This window comes from Carcharodon carcharias, chromosome 8 (assembly GCF_017639515.1).
Source record: "Carcharodon carcharias isolate sCarCar2 chromosome 8, sCarCar2.pri, whole genome shotgun sequence".
NCBI classification, from domain to species: Eukaryota; Metazoa; Chordata; class Chondrichthyes; order Lamniformes; family Lamnidae; genus Carcharodon; species Carcharodon carcharias.
In genome coordinates, this window is record NC_054474.1 from 74,094,408 (window position 1) to 74,114,913 (window position 20,506).

The following is a 20,506-nucleotide window of genomic DNA, read 5'->3' on the forward strand; positions in this document are numbered from 1 at the left end:
TTAAGGCTGGCGGGCAGGCCAGGAGCCCCAGCGGGTTTCTGAAAAAACATGAAACCTCATCTACTGGTGGGATGAGGTTTCATGTCTGTTTTTAAAACTTTAATAAAGTTTTAGTCATGTTTATTAACATGTCCCATCTTGTGTCACACAAGGGGGACATGTTAATAATTTTTTTATTATTCTATTTTTGATACTTAAAACACTGTCAGTGATCTCCTAAGACAGCATTTAATCTCAGGGAGACGTGTGCTCTTTCGCACGTATGCATAGCGCTTCCCGTTGGGCAACCTGCAGGGTGGGCCTTAATCGGCCCGCCCACTTAAAATGACGGCGAGGCTCGTTTTGGCGGCAGTGATTGGCTGCCTGCCCGCCGCCATGCCGATGGGCCCGCCCGGCCATCAGGAGCAAAATTCTGCCCTAGGTGTTCGACGTAATGAGACCAGTCATCAGAAACAGGGTCGAATGGTTCAAGATGCCCAAACTGCAGCATACTGGATGACTAAGGAGACTGTACTTTTAAACAGCTTTAAAAGTAGTGACGAAGTCACATAGCTGGCTTACCACAGCTTTCTTGATTGACGTCAGATGATCTGGTTATCCACTCTCACCTCACCTCGGGAGTTCAGCTCTTTTGTCCATTTTTGAACCAAGACTGTATTAAGGTCAGGAGCTGAGTGGCCCTGGCAGAACCCAAACTAGGCATCAGTGAGCAGGTTATTGCTAAGCAAGTGTTCTTGATAGCACTGTTGATGACCCCTTCCATTACATTACTGATGATCACAAGTAGACTGATGGGGCAGTAATTGGCTGGATTGGATTTGTAACACTTTTTGCGTACAGGACATACCTGAGCAATTTTCCACATAGCCGGGTAGATGTCAGCCTTGTAGCTGTACTGGAACAGCTTGGCTAGGGGTGTAGCAATTTCTGGAGCACAAGTCTTCAGTACTATTGCCAGAATATTTTGTCAGGGTCTTCTGCAGCACCCAGTGCCTTCAGCCATTTCTTGGCATCACATGGAGTGAATTAAATTGGCTGAAGACTGGCATCTGTCAATCTGGGGACCCCTGCAGGAGGCTGAGATGGATCATCCACACAGCACTTCTGACTCAAGATTCTTATGCCTTATCTTTTGCACTGGGCTCCCCAACATTGAGGATGGGGATATTTGTGGAGCCTCCTCCTCCACATTGATGACTGGATGTGACAAGACTGCCAAGCTTAGATCTGATCCATTGCTTGTGGGATCTCTTGGCTCTGCCTATCACTTGCGGAGTATGTTATTTGGCACGCAAGTAGTCCCATGTTATAGCGTCGCCAGGTTGACACCTCATATTTAGATGCTGTGTAGTCCATCTAGTTTAATTTCTTTTTTGAGACTGTAGCGGTTTGATAGGTATTTCGGAGGGCAGTTAAGAGTCAATCGCATGTAGGCCAGACCGGACCAGGTAAGGACGGCAGATGAGTTTTTATGACAATTGATTCATGATCATCATTAGACTTTTAATTCCAGATTTTTATTGAATTCAAATTCCACCATCAGCCATGGCAGGATTCGAACCCTGGTCCCCAGAGCATTACCCTGGGTTACTGGATTACCAGTCCAGCAACAATACCACTCTGCCATCACCTGACTTCGCTTATGTGCTCGTGAAACAGGTTGGCATGTTTTTCCACCAAAGTGGACTGACGATCCAGCTGTGGAAAGGGAGAGGGGATTGATTTCTTGTCTGGCCTAATAATGATATGCTGATGTATTACAATGAGGTTCTGGACATCCGATGGCGGAGAACATGGCCTGCCATCGGTGGGCTGAGCAGACGATCGCACACTGGTTTCATGCCATCGTTAAACCAATCAGACCACATTTGGGGAGGTGATGGCATAGTGTTATTGTTGCTAGATTAGTAATCCAGAGACCCAGGGTAATGCTCTGGGGACCCAGATTTTAATCCTGCTATGGCAGATGGCGGGATTTCAATTCAATAAAAATCTGGAATTAAAAGTCTAATGATGACCAGGAAACCATTGCTGATTGTCATAAAAACCCATCTAGTTCACTAATGTCTTTAGGAAAGGAAATCTGCTGCCCTTACCTGGTCTGGCCTACATGTGACTCCAGACCCACAGCAATGTGGTTGACATTTAACAACTGAGGATGGGCAATAAATGCTGGCCTAGCCAGCAATGCCCAGATCCCTTGAATGAATTTTAAAAATTGTCTGCTCACGCAACCGAACATGCCCGACTCCGGTGGGCACGGAAAATCACAGCCCAAATAGTCCTCCTCTTCCTATGTCAGTACAGAATGTCCACTCTGCAGGTAAGTTTCTAAAACAGAATGGCATGGAGAAATCATGTGAGTGAAAATATTTAGGAACTATCTTTTCAGAGAAAATGGGGTCATGGGCTTCAACTTGGTATGTTGCCTTGAACTGACCTCCCCTTTAATGGAAGACAGTGCAATTTCTAAGTTTCACAATATTAGATTAATATTTTAAATGCAAATAATGTCCCTGTGTGAGCTATGGGTGCTTCAATTTGTTTTAAATTATTGGTTTAGTTTTAGAATATATGCATTGATAAGCTTCCCTGCAGAGACCATGAATCCTCCATTTCTTAATCCTTGGTGATGATTTATTTGGTTTACTTATTTGACTTATGCATTGTGTCCGTTTTAGGCTAACAATAACGTGTAAAGATAAACAAATCTGTCTATTTTAATTGGCTGGCACTTGCTTAAATAAAACAAAATGGAATACGGCACGGGTGCATTTGGAGTTTGTATGTTAACTCTGTAGAGTCCAGTTATATGCTACTGTTGCCCTCGAGAGCTAAGTGCCACAGCCTTCTGGTGGAATACCAGCCTTTTTCCACACCTCATTATTCTCCTTGAATTCATTTAGTGAAAATGTCAGCCTGCCCAAAATAAATAGGTGCTTATCTCTGCTAAAATAGAGATGAAATGGCGGCTGGCGCATTTTGTCTTCAGATGCCAGCAGCCATTGGATCTAAAACATTTATGTCAACAAAGCTATTAAAAATTTAACACACTTGCTTTCAGGCATTCCTTCATTTGCAGCTTTAATTGAACATTACTTTTTATCCTTTATGCTTCCCCTCTGTTACAAAGCTAACTTTTCTTCATAGCTACCTGTTGTGTCATACTTCATTGCCATTCAAAATGATGGACTTTGGGTGTCACTATCTGACTTGAACCTCAGATGTCATCGCACCCACTAGCAATATATTTAGTTCCTCAGGCCTCTACTTATCACATTGGGCTAGTAACATGCTCTGTACAGTATAATGAGCTTGTGAGGTATCTTTCATAAGGGACAGTACAGCACTTAGAAGATGAAAAATTAAGTAATTTCATCTTCCACTTGGAAAGTGTTAAGCAGAACAGGAGGTACATTCACTATGTTTGCTGTCAATTATTGAGCCGGTATATATTTTTTACATCACTTGCTAATAGTGCCTGCGTGATCCTATGCCATTTTACATCTCGTTATTGTGCAAAGAAATATATATTCATACCGACATCTGTAGCCCTCAAGACCACAGGTTCTGAAAATGAAATAGCTAGGTTGCAAGATAAATCTACAAATAGTTTCCTTTCCAATCAAGACGTCTCTCTATTTTAAGTTCCCTAAAGGCATTAGTTTGCCATAACATAGATCACTCTAGTGATTTGCTTACAAATTTATGCATACGTTGTTATGATATGGTGTGTTACATAAGCAGTAAGAAACTCAAACAATATTAAAGGTTAGATTGTTCCAAAACAGCACACATCAAATTTTACATAATCTTGGTTCTTAACTAGGTAAAGGCCAAAATATAAGATGTAACATTTGGAGTTGCTGCAGTCTCCAATGACAAGTAGCCAATTATGTATGTGGTTCACAATATGAATTATTGCAGAAGCATCTGCCTCTTTGTGATAACTCTGACATAAATGCTCACTACACCACTATATTCAATTTGCATTTTGTTTTATCTTGGATCATAATACAATCACTGAAATATTAATCACTAAAATAATGCAGCAAATATCCTTTTACTGAGAAATTGACATCTCTTCTCATTGACCAATTTGGAATTGCACCCCCAGTATCATAAAACATTTTTTTTTCTCAAAAAAAAACACTCCCTCTTTTAAAGGGACACAAATAATAACCACTCAGATCATTAAAAAGGAAACTTATCAAGTTTAGTTATAATTTATTTGGTGTCGATTACACATCTGGCAGTGCCCACCGGTCATGGAAGTCCCCAGGTATGCCAGCTGATGCTGCAGGGCCAATCAGGCATGGACAAGTCCTCAAAAGAAAGGGGCCCCTCATGGGCCACCTCCAACCTGGACTTGTGGATGGCTACCTTGACGAGGACAATGAGCTGACCTATGAGGAAGTCCTCCCACTCGACCACTCCAATCCATGCACCTGATGGCCAAAGATCAGGAGCATGTGACTGAAGTAGAATCAGAAATTAAAGAACAGCCTCTTCAGATAATAGAAGATGACTGCAACCCCTTCCAGTCCATATAAACATGGAACACAGACTCATCCCAGCCACAAAAGTTACAGGTGATGTGGCAGTCTGTGAAACAACTCAAAAACCTGTTTGACAAGGCTGCAGAAATGGCAGATTCACCTCTCTTGGGCCTGGTGATTTATTATTACTATTTCTGTTATCTTGCTGGAAGCTATCCATTCATAGACAAACTCACTGTTTTCAGCCATTTGGATTTCCTTCATTTTAAACCATCAATATTTGCTTGTCAATTTACAATTGCCAGAATACAATAGACTTTCCTTGCAGCGTGTTGAGCTCACACCCTGATTCTTTGCAGCTCAAGATAAGGGTTCACAGTTCTAGAATCATAGGAGCTTTATGGCCAGAAAGAGGACACTTGGCTCAGTGTCTGTGCCCACCAAAAGATGAGTCATCCAGCCTAATCCCACTTTCCAGCATTTGGTCCTTGGCCCTGCAGGTTATGGCATTTGAGGTTCATAGAACTACAGAAGGATGGAGACTTTGTGGTCCATTGCACCTGTGGTGGTGTTCACCTCAAAAAGAAACATTTACTCTAATTACATTTTCCTACCATTTCCTATTACCTTTTATATTTTTCCTGCTTAAATACCTATCCAGTTGCCCCTTGGATGATGATTTCTTCCCTATAACAGCTGCTTAAGGTAGAGCAATCCATATCTTTCTCTTCCACTTTGTTCCCCTTGATATTTCTGCTGGAATCACTATGGAAATGACAGGAAGATGGGACAGTGTGGTTACCTTCACTGTTCTGCCCAACCTAAATTCCCCACATCCCATTCCCACCTGCCCTATCCCCCATGCACCTCCCCCGCCACCACCACCCCCCCTCACTCAGCCCAAGAACTGCTGCAAGCCTTCCCTTCTCAGCCAACCACTAGACTAGCAAACACCAGTGCATGGGGCCCAGCTTTCCAACAGCCTGCTATCGCTTCACAGGACTGCCCAGGGTAGAGGCAGAAATGGCCTCAATGTCCCATGATGCAGTGAGACAGGCTAGGAATGTTGTCCTTTCAATTTGACTCCCGTACACTCATCTATGCCAGGCTTTGGGCAGAACCATCCCAGATTTGCACTAAATGCAGTCCGGGGCAGGAAAAACTGTGTTTTACCCACCATGTCGCCCCAAACTTACCGCTTTAATTATGCGTTCTTGGGTATACATCGTTTTGATGGCAGGCAAACTCAAATTCGCCTGCCACACCATCACCTCGCCGCTTCATGGTTGTGGTCAGGCACTACATTTAAAGTACAGCCATGCTCAGTGCTTCCAGCTGAGGATAGCAGCAAAAAAGACATGGCCCCGAAAGGCAAGAAGACTGCAGCCCTCAAGCGCATTTTGGACACCAAGGAGGCCCTGTTATGTCCTTCAATCCCACTCTGGCCACAGGAGGGGCAGCAACATTACCACTCCAGCTTGGTAGGCGATGGCAATGGTAATCAGTGCCAACGCTGCAAAGGAGAGGTTGGCCATCCAGTGCAGAAAGAGGATCAATGATCTCATCCGTGCAGCCAGGGTAAGGCAACCATCTCATCACTTTAAACTTACACATTCAAGTCCATCACCCATTCACTGGCATCTCACTCACTGCCAGCTCAAGGGACATCACCGACCCATTCTCACACACATACCCTCACATGTCCATCTGGCCTCATCTTCTCTGGAGACTGCCACCTCAGCCCTCGCCATCTTGAGGCCACTTGCACAGGTCAACATGTGCCTCCTACACACACCCTGGGTTACCCTCCTTCTCCAGTATAGCCCTCATCTTGCAGCTTCTTCCTTGCTTGAGGCCACTTCTTCCCCTTCCCAAGCACGACCTTGCCATCCAGCCATTGAAAAGCTACCCACATGTGGCTGATCTAGTACGTAGAGACCTAGCTGTGAGTCTTCCTAAAAGTGATGTGGTGCTGACCGTGAAGCCTATCGCTGATGACTGTGTGTGCTGACCGAAGCAAGGTAGGCAAACAAACCTTGAAGTCCCGAGTGAAATGCAGCCCAAGTGCACACCTTATATATGCTATTGTGAAACACTTTGGAGTGCTTTCCCACCAACGTGATGGACGATCCAGCAGGAGGGGATGAGTCTAGTGGGCTGGCCTTATACTGATATGCTAATGTGTTGCAATGAGGTTCCCGACATCCAATGGAGGAGAACAAGGCCGACATCATCGGGCAGAGCAGACAATCGCAAATTGCTTTCACGATGTCATGAATCTGATTTTTGGCCTTCTCACAATATTGTCCACTCATGCCACCGAACATGACTGATACCAGGAAAATCCTGGCCTCTGTCTCTACATGACCAGGCAGGGAAATCCAGCCCTATGCCTCTTCTCACTCACAACTCGCAAAAACATTGGGTAGGATTTACTGCTCCCAACAGCAGCACTTAATTTGGTAGGAGGCAAAGAATCTGTTTCCCATCAGCTGACAAACTGCTGAAATTTTGTTCTCCCAATTTTCAAGGCTTTTTAAAGAGGGCCCCAGCTTCCCGATGAACAATTCCTGAACCGTATTTGCATACATTAGCATCTCATGCATGTTCATTAAAAGGCCACCTGGCCAGAATTAAGCTCCCTCTCCAAATTAAGTTTCCTACCAGAGAGAATTTAGAATGTTCAGTTTTACGACTATATATAAGTTGTCTGCACCTGCAGAGCTTCACCTCTTCCATAACTTTGTGGTCCATAGATGTTGCTTTCTCCTTCATGGGGACCTCGCAAAATGTCATCATATTGAGTGTCGTTAGCAAACACTGTGCCAAGGCTGGACAAGGGAGGCATATGAAAGTTGAAGTGGAGGAGGGGGGTTCACTGGGGCTGCGTTTAGGGTGGAAGGGTGAGCAAAGGCTGTACAGGGGGAGGCAACCTATGGGGAAAGGGTGGGGAGAGTGTCCAGGGAAAGGGGGGTGGTGGACAATGCCAAGGGAAATGGGGGGAGAATGTCTGGGGAATAAGCAGAAGAGTGTTTTAGAGGGCAGAGTTGGTGGTGTTGACAGTGTTGTCCTGGGGGTAGAACTCAGGCTAATGGTAATAGGCAGGAACAGTTACAGTCAGAGTGGGGAGTGGGATGTTATAGGGTGGCAGGTCCAATGTGAGACTCTGGTAAGCGAACGTCTCACCAGGTGAGCTACGAGGTGGGGGACAAGACAGGTGGCTCAGGTAATGGGAAAGGGGAGGGTCAGGGAAGGCATGGGGATGACAATGAGTGGCAGCTCTGAGGGGAGGAAAGGCATGTGGAGGTGGACAATGATAGGGTCCAGAGTGAAGGGGGAGGTTCAAGCGTGACAGAGGAGTGAGAAAATGTTATATTGGGTGGGTCAAGGGTGGTGAAGGATGTTGGTGGGTGATGGTGGGGGGGGTGGTGGGATTAGAAATTGGTGGAGCGAGTTCAAAAGGTGGCATGCACGACTTTTCCAAACTCACCTCAACCACGCAGTCACTCAGTCAGTGAGATCCCTCCAAGTGGGAGAAGGGTCTTTTCGGGTGGCTGATTTCAAGGTCAGCACATGGCCGACTAAAGGGACACCTTAATAATCATGAGGCAACTGGATGTCAAAGATAAAAACAAAAAAATGCGGATGCTGGAAATCCAATACAAAAACAGAATTAGCTGGAAAAACTCAGCAGGTCTGGCAGCATCGGCGGAGAAGAAAAGAGTTGACGTTTCGAGTCCTCATGACCCTTCAACAGAACTAGGTGAATCCAAGGAAGGGGTGAAATATAAGTTGGTTTAAGGTGTGTGGGGGGGGAGAGAAGTGGAGGGGGTGGTGTGGTTGTAGGGACAAGCAAGCAGTGATAGAAGCAAATCATCAAAAGATGTCATAGACAAAAGAACAAAAGAACACATAGGTGTTGAAGTTGGTGATATCTAAACAAATGTGCTAATTAAGAATGGATGGTAGGGCACTCAAGGTATAGCTCTAGTGGGGGTGGGGGGAGCATAAAAGATATAAAAATATTTAAAAATAATGGAAAAATGTGGGAAAAGAAAAATCTATATAATTTATTGGAAAAAACAAAAGGAAGGGGGAAGAAACAGAAAGGGGGTGGGGATGGAGGAGGGAGTTCAAGACCTAAAGTTGTTGAATTCAATATTCAGTCCGGAAGGCTGTAAAGTGCCTAGTCGGAAGATGAGGTGCTGTTCCTCCAGTTTGTGTTGGGCTTCACTGTGACAATGCAGCAAGCCAAGGACAGACATGTGGGCAAGAGAGCAGGGTGGAGTGTTAAAATGGCAAGCGACAGGGAGGTTTGGGTCATTCTTGCGGACAGACTGAAGGTGTTCTGCAAAGCGGTTGCCCAGTTTACTTTTGGTCTATCTAATGTAGAGGAGACCGCATTGGGAGCAACGAATGCAGTAGACTAAATTGAGGGAAATGCAAGTGAAATGCTGCTTCACTTGAAAGGAGTGTTTGGGCCCTTGGACGGTGAGGAGAGAGGAAGTGAAGGGGCAGGTGTTACATCTTTTGTGTGGGCATGGGGAGGTGCCATAGGTGGGGGTTGAGGAGTAGGGGGTGATGGAGGAGTGGACCAGGGTGTTCCGGAGGGAACGATCCCTATGGAATGCCGATAGGGGGGGTGAAGGGAAGATGTCTTCGGTGGTGGCATCATGCTGGAGTTGGCAGAAATGGCGGAGGATGATCCTTTGAATGCAGAGGCTGGTGGGGTGATAAGTGAGGACAAGGGGGACCCTATCATGTTTCTGGGAGGGAGGAGAAGGCATGAGGGCGGATGCGCGGGAGATGGGCCGGAAATGGTTGAGGGCCCTGTCAACGACCAAAGATGTTCACTTGCGTTCTCCCCTTTATGGTGAAGCCCACGTTGCAGCAGGTTTGTTCCTGACTCTTGGGTCTCGTAATATCAAGATCCCAACAAGTGTGGAGCTGCCGTTCATTCTGTGCCATTGGCTGTTGGCTGCTGTCAGAGGCAGGGATGAAGGGAGGGAGTGAGGTGGAATAGCTCCAAGGGGCAAGGCTGGTGAAGGGCAGCCAACCCATGACTCCAAACCTCCATCCTCTTGAGTGAATGGTCATGGCTGACAAGAGATCGTGAAGTTAGTCTTTCTATGCTGTCAAGGCAATGGTATCTCTATGGAGTTTCGAGGGTAGTAAGGAGATGTAGAAAAGTGTCTGCATGAGGCTTCTTGCGCATGGCTCTCATCACCCTGGTCAAAGAGCAGTGTCTCCATAAACAGTCATGTATGAACAGGGGGAGCGGGGGGGAAACCCATCTCTGGTTCTCCAGGATGCCCTTTACCTGGATGGGGTGGGGTGGGGCTGCCATGTCTAGACAGTCTCCAGGTGAAGGGCTTCGCACTTGCCTGTTGGATTTGAGATGGGGGAAATTCTGTAATGGACATGCTCACTTAATGTATCACTTCAGTTTGTTCAGACATCTGCTGAGGCATCAATGATGCAAGCTGCAGACAACCCTGTCTTAGTAATGGTTCTCACCCAGATGAGGAGAGGAGGACCCATTCCAGGTTGGCACAGGACCATGAGGGGCAAGGGCCTGATCAGCAAGAGGCAGTGGGGCCTCAATAAGGCCAAGAGGCTGGAGAACATGGATCACCACAACAGCAAGCATTGGCCTGACAATGGTTGCATTGCTAGCTGTGCTCTTATCAAGAGATGAGCGAAAGGCAATGCTGGAGGCACCCTTGTGTGTCCTGGGATGTGATTCACTCATATCTGTGAGATTCCCCAGTATGAGCTGTGGCCGCAAGGCCTCTGGGGGAGTAATGCAGAGCTTCTGGCCTGCATAAGTGAAAGTCTGTCCAGGTGCTCTTTAAATATAGTGTCAAGGCTTTCAACCTCATGATGTAACAGCAGCGCAGGTGACTTCCTGCCCATCACGCCACAGGATTTGCCGAGATCCTCGCAGGTGCATAATTAATAAGCTGAAAAGCAGATGGCTGCCCTGCCGCCCAGCGGGAATCACGGCAACAATCCTGCCTGCCACCACACTTGGTCTCCAAAATTCTGCCCATTCTTTCGCTATGTATGCTCTCATACCCTTTCATGAAAACCTCTACTAGATTTCATCTTTTAAACTTCTCTGTTGTAGTGAAAAAACACAATTTTTTTATCAATTGTTCATAACCATTAATTTCTTGTGGATTTTCTCTATATCCTTAATATAATTCTGATACCTTTCTCTGCGGGGATGCTCAGAATAGGATGTTTCATGCCAACTGTAGCTTGATTGTGCCTTGATCATGGCCCGAGTACTTCTTTAGATTCTGAAAGGTTGCTTTTCAGACCCCTCCAGGGCCTGGATCAGAGGTGGACAGACACAAAAAATAGCGCTGTCAGTCTGTGTGCTGGTTCGTCGGCTCCATCCTTCCTCCATTCCATTTTCAGGGGGCCAGACAGAGCTAAGCCCCACCCAATGTGCGATCAATCTCCCTCAGGGCCATTTGTAGTCAATTAAAGGTAGCCAAATGGGACATTTTCAGTCAGCCTGCAGGCAACGGGGACCAGTTGAGCTACCTGGGGATAGCCTCCCTGTCGCAGACTGGGTGGGGGCCAATGCTTCAGGCAGACTTAGATGGTCCCCTTCCCTGGGTGTAGCAGCAGCCACAGGGTGCCCTGCAGAAGGGTTTTCGCACCCCTCAGTGGTGGCCTGGCTGCAAAAACCATTTTAAATTTAAACTTTAAAAAAAATTAAAGAGAGAATGCCTCAATATGAAACATCCTCTCCATTACGTACCTTCCATCAAAATGTTGCTATTTTCAAGCTGGAAGGCTTCTGATTCTAGAGCACGCAATCCACTTGGACGGCAAGTCTACCCTCTGAACATTAATTGGCTGCTCCAGAGCAAATCACATTGAATGACCGTTTCTCACATGGTGCAGGATTCTGACACCGGTTTGGGCCTGACAGTCAGGTTCAAAATCCCAAAAGGAAAACCTTGCCCTGAGTTCCTTCAGAATTAAACACTGCAACATAAAAATTTCTCTATCTGTCATATCGGTACCTGATTAAGTGATAATCTTTGGAAATTAGCTTATGGATACTATTCATCCCCGTAGTCCTCTTATACTGACTATATTAGCCTGCTTTGTTCCATCACCCAGCCTGTCCCCACCGTCTTGATCAGTTTACCATCTCCATCCCCACAGCACAATAACATGTGTATTGATACCTATCTTGATTGTCAGAGGTTTCCACTACCACAGGATTTTTTTTCCCAAGGACCTCAAAGTATACTCTTCTGGTTGATGCCCAGAAACTAGCTCATATTGAAGATGGGCCTTCAAGGTAGTACACAGCCTCTTCAGTTTGCAGAATGTGACAAGAGACCAGTAAAGCCCTCTTCCTCTTTCCATCCACCTATGACAGGGCAGACAGAATGGACTCCCATATGTTAAAAACACATCATTGTGTATAATTTAATTCTCTCCAACAATCCTAATGAATGGCACTGGGAATTACCCTGACATTCATCCTGGAATTACCCTGGACATTCATCTTTTTGCTCTAACACATATCCTCAAAGTGCCTTTACAAGGCCCATTCTTGTTCTTCCCATTATCATTAGCTTAGTTGAGAAACAGGATTTCAGGCATTTCAGGTGGGGGAGGTGATGGCATAGTGGTATTGTCGCTGAACTAGTAATCCCGAGACCCAGGGTAATGCACTGGGGACCTAAGTTCAAATCACACCAGATGGTGGAATTTGAATTCAATAAAAATCTGGAATTAAAAGCCTAATGACGATCATGAAACCTTTGTTCATTTTTGTTGTCAAAAACCCATCTGCTTCACTAATGTTCTTTAGAAATCTATTGTCCTTACCTTCTCTACATGTGACTCTAGACCCACAGCAATGTATTGACCCCTAAATGCTCTCTGAAATGGCTTAGCAAGCCACTCAGTTGAACCAAACTGCTACAAAATCACAAAAAAGGAATGAAACCAGATGGACCACCTGGCATTGACCTAGGCACCGGAAACGACAATGACAAACTCAGCCCTGTCAACCCTGAATGTCCTCCTTATTAGTATCTGGGCCAAAATTGGGAGAGCTGTCTCACAGACTAGTCAAGCAACAGCCTGACATAGTCATACTCATGGAATCATACCTTACAGACAATGTCCCAGACACCACCATCACCATTCCTGGGTATGTCCTGTCCCACCAGCAGAGGTGGTGGCAGAGTGATAAACAGTCAGGAGGGACTTGCCTGGGAGCCCTCAACATTGACTCCAGACCCCATGATGTCTCATGGTATCATGTCAAACATGGGAAAGTTACCCCCTACTGATAACGATGTATCGCCCTCCCTTAACTGGTGAGTCAGTACTCCTCCATGTTGAACAAAATTCGAAGGAAGCACTGAGGGTGGCAAGGGCACAAAATACACTCTGGGTGGGGGACTTCAATGTCCGTCACCAAGAATGGCTTGGTAGCACCACCACTGACCGAGCTGGCCGAGTCCTAAATGACATAACTGCTAGACTGGGTCTGTGGCAGGTTGGTGAGGGAACCAACAAGAGGGAAAAACATACTTGACCTCATCCTCACCAACCTGTCTGCTGCAGATGCATCTGTCCATGTCAGTATCAGTAGGAATGACTACTGCACAGTCATTATGGAGACAAAGTCCCGCCTTCACATTGAGAATACCCTCCATCATGTTGTGTGGCACCTACCACTGTGCTAAAAGGGATAGATTTTGAACAGATCTAGCAACCCAAGACTGGGCCTCCATGAGGTGCTGTGGGCCATCAACAGCAGCAAAAATGTACTTGAACACAACCTGTAATTTCATGGCCCGGCATATCCCCCACTCTACCATTACCATCAAGCCAAGGGATCAACCCTGGTTTAATGAAGAGTGCAGGAGGGCATGCCAGGAGCAGCACCAAGCATACCTAAAAATGAGGTGTCAACCTGATGAAGCTATAACACGGGACTACTTGCGTGCTAAACAGCATAAGCAACAATTGATAGACAGAGTTAAGCGATCCCACAACCAATGGATCAGATCTAAGTACTGCAGTCCTGCCACATCCAGTTGTGAATGGCAGTGGACAATTAAACAACTCATTGGAGGAGGAGACTCCACAAATATCCCCATCCTGAATGATGGAGGAACTCAGCACATTGGTGCAAAAGATAAGGCTGAAGCATTTGCTACAATCTTTAGCCAGAAGTCCCGAGCGGATGATCCATCTCAGCCACCTCCAGAGTGCCCCAGCATCACAGATGCCAGTCTTCAGCCAATTCGGTTTACTCCATGTGATATCAAGAAATGACTGATAGCATTGGATAGTGCAAAGGTCTTGAAAATATCCCGGCAATAGTAATGAAGACTTGTGCTCCAGAGCTTGCTGCACCCCTAGCCAAGTTGTTCCAGTACAATTACAACACTGGCATCTACCTGGCAATGTGGAAAATTGCCCAAGTATGTTCTGTACACTAAAAGCAGGACAACAACACCCCGACTAATTACCACCCCACCAGTCTACTCTCAATCATCAGTATAATAATGGAGGGAGTCATCAACAGTGCTACCAAGCAGCGCTTGCTTAGCAATAACCTGCTCACTGATGCCCAGTTTGGGTTCCGCCAAGCTCACTCAGCTCCTGAACTCATTACAGCCTTGGTTCAAGCACAGAGAAAAGAGCTGATCTCCTGAGGTGAGATAAGAGTGATTGCCCTTAACATCAAAGCAGCATTTGACCGAGAATGGCTTCAAAGTTTCCTAACAAAACTGGAGTCAATAGGAATCAGGGGGCAAGCGCTCCACTGGTAGGAGTCACACCTAGCAAAAAGGAAGATGGTTGTGGTGTTGGAGGTCAGTCACCTCAACTCCAGGACATCACTGCAGGAATTCCCCAGGATAGTGTCCCTGGACCAAACATAATCAGCTGCTTCATCACTGACCTTTCTTCCATCATAAGGTCAGAAGTGGGGATATTCGCTGATGATTGCACAATGTTCAGCACCATTCGTGACTCCTCAGATACTGAAACAGTCCATGTCCAAATGCAGCAAGACCTGGACAATATCCAGGCTTGGGCTGACAAGCGGCAAATAGCACTTGCGCCACACAAGTATCAGGCAATGACCATCTCCAACAAGAGATAATCTAACCATCAACCCTTGACGTTCATGGCATTACCATTATTGAATCCCACACTATCAACATCCTGGGGGTTACCATTGACCAGAAACTGAACTGGACTAGCCATATAAATACTGTGGCTGCAAGAGCAGGACAGAGGCTGGGAATCCTGTGGTGACTAACTCACCTCCTGACTCCCCAAAGCCTGTCCACCATCTACAAGGCACAAGTAAGGAGTGTGATGGAATACTCCCCACTTGCCCGGTTGAGTGCAGCTCCCGCAACAATCAAGAAACTTAATACCATCCAGGACAAAGCAGCCCATTTGATTGGCACCACATCCACAAACATTCTCTCCCTCCGCCACCAATGCACAGTAGCAGCAGTGTGTACCGTTTACGTGATGCAGAAATTCACCAAGGCTCCTTTGGCAGCACCTTCCAAGCCCATGACCACTACCATCTAGAAGGACAAGAGCAGCAGATGGATGGGAATACCACCACCTGGAAGTTCTCCTCCAAGTCACTCACTGTCCTGACTTGGAAATATATCACCGTTCCTTCACTGTCACTGGGTTAAAATCTTGGAACTCCCTCTGAACAGCACTGTGGGTGTACCTACACTACATGAACTCAAGCAGTTCAAGAAGGTAGCTCATCACCACCTTCTCAAGGGCAATTAGGGGATGTGCAATAAATGCTGGCTCAACTAACAAAGTCCACACCACTGAAGAATCACAGGATTGTTTCGGTGTAGAAGGAGGCCATCCAGCCCATTATATCTGCACCGGCTCTCTGAGCATTTTAACTCAGTACCAATCTCCTGCTTTTCCCCGTAATCCTGCACATTGTTTCTATTTAGATAATCATCCAATGCCCTCTTGAATGCCTCAATTGAACCTACCTCCACCACACTTCCAGGCGGCGCATTCCAAACCCTAACTACTCGCTGTGTGATTTTTTTTTTCTCAGTTCACATTTGCTCCTTTTGCAAAACACTTTAAAGCTGTGCCCTTTGGTTCTCAATCTGTTTATGAGCAGGAACAGTTTCTCCCTATCACTCTGTCCAGGCCACTCATTATTTTGAAAACATATACCAAGTCTCCTCTCAGCCTTCGCCTCTCCAAGGAAAACAGTCCTAAATTCTCCAATCTTTCCTCATAACTGAAGTCTCATTCCTGGAACCATTCTTGTAAACGTCTTCTGCACTCTCTCCAATGCATTCACATTCTGCCTATAGTGTGGTGCCCAGAACTGTACGCAATACTCCAGCTGAGGTCTAACCAGTGTCTTATATAATTTCATCAAAACCTCCCTGCTCTTGTACTCTATGCTCCTATTAATGAGGCCTAGAATACTGTGTGCTTTCTAAACAGCTCTCTCTATCTGTCCCTCCCCCATTTAATGACTTATATACATATACACCCAGGTCTTTCTGCTCCTGTACACCTTTTAGAATAGTATCCTTTATTTCATATTGTCTCTCCTTGTTCTTTGTACCAAAGTGCATCACCTCACACTTCTCCACATTGAACTTCATCTGCCACTTATCTGCCCACTCCACCTGTCCTTTTAAAGTTCTGTACTGCCCTCCTCACAGTTTGAAATTCTCCCAAGTTTTGTGTCATCCGCAAACTTTGAAATTGTCCTTTGCACACCAAGATCTAGATCATTTATATATATCAGGAAGAGCAAGGGTCCCAATATCGCCCCCTGGGGAACTCTACTACAAACTTGCTTTCAGCCCTAAAAATACCCATTAACCATTACTCCCCATTTCCTTTCCCTCAGCAAATTTTGTTTCCATGCTGCTACTGTCCCTTTTATTCCATGACTGATAACTTTCCTCTCAAGTCTGTTGTGTGGCACTGTATTGAATGCCTTTTGGAAGTCCATATGCACCACATCAACTGCTTTGCCCTCATCAACCATCTTTGCTACCTCTTCAAAAAACTCCAGCAAGTTAGTTATACACGATTTTCCTTTAACATATCCACGCTGACTCTTGCCAATCAATCCAAATTTTTCCATGTGATTATTAATTCTATCCTGAATAATTGTTTCTAAAAGTTTCCCCACCACTGAAGTTAAACTGACTGGTCTCTAATTGCAAGGCAGATCTTTACAACCTTTTTTGAACAAGGGTGTAATGTTTGCAGTTCTCCAGTCCTCCAGCACTTCTCCTAAATCCAGGGACCATTGAAAGATTTTTGCTCTCACGTCCTTTAATATTCTTGGTTGCATCCTGGTTCTTTATCAACTTTAAGTACCAACAGCTTATTCAACACCTCCTCCTTATCAATGTTAAACTCTTCTAGTGCCTGAGTTTCCCACTGTGTCACCATGGCCTGGGCAGCATCTACCTCATAGGTAAAGACATTTGCAAAGTGTTCATTTAACACCTCACCCATTCCTCTTGCCTTTATGTGTAAATCATCTTTTTGGTCCCTAATTGGCCCTCCTCCTCCTTTTTCCACTCCTTTACTATTGATGTGCTTATTGAATACTTTGGGATTTCCTTTTATGTTAGCTGTCAGTCTTTTTTCGTAATCCCTCTTTGCTTCTTGGATTTGCTTTTTCACATCCATTCCGAACCTTCTGTATTCAGCTTGGTTCTCAATTGTATTTGCTACCCGACACCTGTCATAAGCACGCTTTTTCTTCTTTAACTTAATTTCAATCTCCTTTGTCATCCAGGGACCTCTGGATTTGTTTGTCCTACTCTTCCCTTTTGACAGAACATACCTTGACTGTGCCCAAACCATCTCCTCTTTGAAGGTAGCCCATTGTTCAACTACTGTTTTTCCCATCAAACTTTGGCCCAGCTCCGTTCTTGCCCATTGAAGCCTGCTCTGTGCCAGTTGATTATTCTTACTCTGGATTGACAAATGTCCTTTTCCACCTTCATCCTAAATCTTATGATACAATGATTACTGTTCTCTAAATGTTCCTCCACTGCCACTGGATCTACTTGGCCCGCCTCATTCCCAAGAACCAGGTCTAGCAGTGCCTCCTTTCTTGTTGGACTGGACACATGCTGCTGTAGGAAATCCTCCTGAACACAATCTAAGAATGCTTGTCCCTCACTGCGCCTTACAGTACCATTATCCCAGTATATATACAGGTAATTAAAGTCCCCAATTATAACTACTCCATGATGTGTACACCTCTCTGTAATTTCCATGCAGATTTGTTCCTCTTTATATCCTACCCACTAGCTGGTGGTCTCGATATTACACCGAGCAATGTAATTGCACCCTTCTTATTCCTTAGCTCTAGACAAACTGATTCTGTCCTTGAATCCCTAATACATCCTCTTTCTCCAGTACTGCAATACTCTCCTGAAGAAAAACGCCACCCTTCATCCTTTTTTTCCCTTTCCTACCTTTTCTGAACACCTTGTAACCAGGAATATTTAACACCCAGATCTACCCTTCCTTCAGCCAGGTCTCTGTTCTCGCCACAACATCATAATCCCACAAGGTATTATGTGTGTTTTTAACTCCCCAATTTTATTAGCTATACTCCGTACATGCAGCATCACCCTGAATTTGACTTCACTACTTGCTCCCTTACTCCGACTCCATCTATTAGCTTACTATTCTCTATTTTAGTGCTATCTGCCTCTCCCAACATTCCATGCGCACTGGTATTACTTTTTAATACTCTCTTCTGGTTCACACACCCCAGCTGAGTTAGTTTACACCCTTCCAACAGCACTAGTAAAATGACCCGCAAGGAACTCAGTCCCGGCTCTGTTCAGATGCAACCCATCTGGCTTGTACAGGTGCTATCTCTACCACAGCCGGTCCCAGTGTCCCAGGAATCTAAAGCCCTCCCTCATACACCATCTTTCCAGCTACACATGCATCTGTCTTATCTTCCTATTTCTGTGCTCACTTGCACCTGGCACTGGAATAATCCGGAGATTACTACTTTAGATGTCCTGCTTGCAAATTTTCTACCTCGTTCCCTAAATTCCAATTGCAGGAGCACATCCCCCGTACTACCTGTGCCTGTATTACCAATGTGGACCACAACCTCTGGCTGTTCGCCTTCCCCCACAAAAAAGTCCTGCAGCTGTTCTGTGACATCCTTGACCCTAACACCAGGAAGGCAACAAACCATCTTGGAGTCACGTTGACAGCCGTAGAAACACCTGTCTGCTCCCAAACTAATGAAACCCCTTCCACTCTTCTTCCTCCCTTCCTGTATAGCTGGGCCACCGATAGTGCCACAGACTTGGCTCTTGCTGCACTCCTCCAAGGATCCATTGCCCTCACCGATATCCAGAATGGAAAACCAGTTAGTGAGCGAGACCTCTGGGGACTCCTGCACTATCTACCTGTTTCTCTTGGACTGCCTGGCATTCACCCCTCCCTATTTGCCTGCTTGCCCCTAACTTGCTGTGTGACCACATCTCTGAGCATGCTATCTACGTAGTCCTCTTCCTCACAGATGCACCTCAGTGACTCCAGCCACTGCTCAAGCTGTGAAACGCGGAGCTCAAGCCTGTGCAGCCAGTGTCACTTCTTGCACATAGACACTTCTCCTGACCCAGACGAGCCCATGATTCCCCACATGCCACAGGATGGGTATTCTGTTTGGCTGAGCCGTCTTGCCATGCCTTAACCTTAAACTTTTAAATCACTTAAACTTTTAAATCCTACTTAATAAACCTTACCAAAAATTACAGTTCCTACTTTATTCTAAACCTTAGGAATAGAATAAACCTTAAACATTTACTAGAAACGCATCAAACATCTAGCTTCTTCTTCAACCAATCAAATTACTTCTTTCCTGTGATGTCACAATTTTGAACCTAGAGCGGGCCAGTTCTGAGCAGCTGACAGGTCCACCTCTCCAACTGCTCTTCCCCAAGGTGAGTGATTGTGTGAATGAATAATTTTTTTTTAAAAACTTCACTCTCCCTATCCACATTCTTCTCCATTATCTGTTATGTCTCTTATCCTAGCACATGGTAGGCATTTGGGATTCTTGGTTGCATATACAGGCAAGACTTCCGGACTGAATATTGAATTCAACAACTTTAGGTCGTGAGCTCCCTCCCCCATCCACACCCCCTTTCTGTTTCCCCCTTCCTTTTTTTTCCAATAAATTATATAGATTTTTCTTTTCCCACCTATTTCCATTATTTTTAAATATCTTAAAATCTTTTATGCTCTCCCCACCCCTACTAGAGCTATACCATGAGTGCCCTACCATCCATTCTTAATTAGCACAATCGTTTAGATAATATCACCAACTTTAACACCTATGTGTTCTTTTGTTCTATTGTTGTTGACATCTTTTGATGATCTGCTTCTATCACTGCTTGTTTGTCCCTACAACCACACCCCCCCTCCACTTCTCTCTCTCTCTCTCTCCGCCCCCCCACCCCCCCCCCCCCCCCCCACCACACACACACACACACACACACACACACACACACAAACACACCTTAAACCAGCTTATATTTCAACTCTTTCTTGGACTCGAACTCAAGTTCTGTCGAAGGGTCATGAGGACTCGAAACGTCAACTCTTTTCTTCTCCGCCGATGCTGCCAGACCTGCTGAGTTTTTCCAGGTAATTCTGTTTTTGTTTTGGATTTCCAGCATCCGCAGTTTTTTTGTTTTTATCTCTGTGTTTAATTGACTGCCACTGCTTTTCAAGAAATGCCTACCACCTTGAAGAAGTTCTGTTCTTTTCTGCGACAAGATTTCCGTTCCTCTCTTTTGCCTTGCTCACCTTCATTGCTTTCCATTTCCCTCCTGGTGTTTGACAAGGTGTTTACTAAAACCCGCTTTCACAGCCATATCTCCTTTCTCAGTGACTGTCTCCGTCTCCGACTTACCCCACGTGGATTT